A 1906-nucleotide genomic window follows, 5' to 3' on the forward strand; every position below is an offset into this window, starting at 1 on the left:
CTTTATATTAAGGCTTGAAGTTGCAGAGTGTGAGTTCTCTAACTTTCTTCTTCAGTATTTTGTTGGTTATTCTAGGTCTATTGCCTTTCCATATAAATTTTAAAATCAGTTTGTTTATATTTGGTAAATAGTTTGTTGGTATTTTGATTGAGAATGCATAGTCTTTATAGAGCAAGTTGGGAAAAATTGACATCTTAACAATATTGAGGCTTCTAATCCATGAACACAGACTCTCTCTCCACTTATTTAAATCTTCTATGATTTCTTTCTCCAGAATTTTTTTTTAGTTTTTGCCATATAGATCCTGTCCATATTTTCTTAGATTAATATCTAAGTATTTCCTTTTTGTGTTATTATAAATGGTGTTTTTTTTCAACTTCATATTCCTACTATTCATTGCTGTTATATAGAAATAGACTTCTGAGTGTTAACCTTGCATCCTGCAACCTTTATGTACTTACTTATTAGTCCAAGGATTTTTTTTTTTTTTTTAGTTCTTTGGAATTTTATACATAGCTAACCATGCTATCTGCAAATATCTAAAGATTTGTTTCTCCTTTTCCAATTTCTATGCTTATTATAGCTATTCTTATTGCACTAACAAGAACATCGAGGATAATGTTGAATAGGAGTAGTGATGTGAACAGCCTTGTTTTTTGGTCTTAGGAAAAAAGTCTTCACTATGTCACAAGTATTCTTTGGAATTTTATACATAGCTAACCATGCTATCTGCAAATATCTAAAGATTTGTTTCTCCTTTTCCAATTTCTATGCTTATTATAGCTATTCTTATTGCACTAACAAGAACATCGAGGATAATGTTGAATAGGAGTAGTGATGTGAACAGCCTTGTTTTTTGGTCTTAGGAAAAAAGTCTTCACTATGTCACAAGTATGATATTAGCTGTAGGTCTTTTGTATACTTGTTATCATGTTAAGTAATTTCCTCTCTATTCCTCATTTGCTGATGTATTTTATCATGAATAGGTGTTGGATGTTAAATGCTTTTTCTGCATCAATTAATATGGTCACACAAATTTTCTTCTTTAGCCCATTAATGTGATGGATTACATTTCTGAATGTTAAATCAGCCTTGAATAACTGGTATAATTCTTTTAATATATTATCAAAATTTGTTAATATTTGTCAACATTCATGAGAGATAACGTCTCTGTTCATAAGAGATACTGCTCAGTAATTTTTGTTTCTTGTAATTCCTTTTCCTGGTTTGAGTATATGGTAACGGTGGCCTTATTGAATGTGTTAGGAACTTTTTTCTCTGCCATAATTTTATGGAAGAGATTAGAAAAATGTGGTATTATTTCTTTCTTACATCTTGGTGGAATTCAACAATGAAACTATCTGGGCCTAGTGCATTCTTTTAAGGGAGGTTCTTAATTACTGATCTAATAACTTTAATAAAAATAGAGCTCTTAATGTTATCTCTTTCTCCCAGTGTCAGTTTTGAGGTTATCTTTCAAGGAATCAGTCCCATTCACTAACATATCGTATCTGCAGGTATAGAGTTGTCGGTAGTATTACTTTTTATCCTTTTAATGTTTGTGAGATCAGTATTGATGGCTCCTCTTTTATTCCTGATACTGGCAGTTTGTATCTTCTTTTTTCCTTGGTTAGTATGGCTACAGATTTATTAATTGTATTTACCCAAAGAACCGGCTTTTGCTTTTATTGATTTTCTTGGCATGTTTTGTAACATTTTGTTGAAAGTCAGACATGTTGTATAAGATAATGGTAACATTTTATGGCTTCAGCAGCTTCTGTTCCAGATAAGCAGATCCTAACTGTGACTCTCTAGATAGACCCGTCTCTATAGATTTTGGGATGGTGGTTTGCTTTGTAACCTCAGTTCTTTGCTGAGTCCAAGTCATTGGTTTTCAGTTTTTCAA

Source organism: Pteropus alecto, unplaced genomic scaffold, assembly GCF_000325575.1.
Source record: "Pteropus alecto unplaced genomic scaffold, ASM32557v1 scaffold22, whole genome shotgun sequence".
NCBI classification, from domain to species: Eukaryota; Metazoa; Chordata; class Mammalia; order Chiroptera; family Pteropodidae; genus Pteropus; species Pteropus alecto.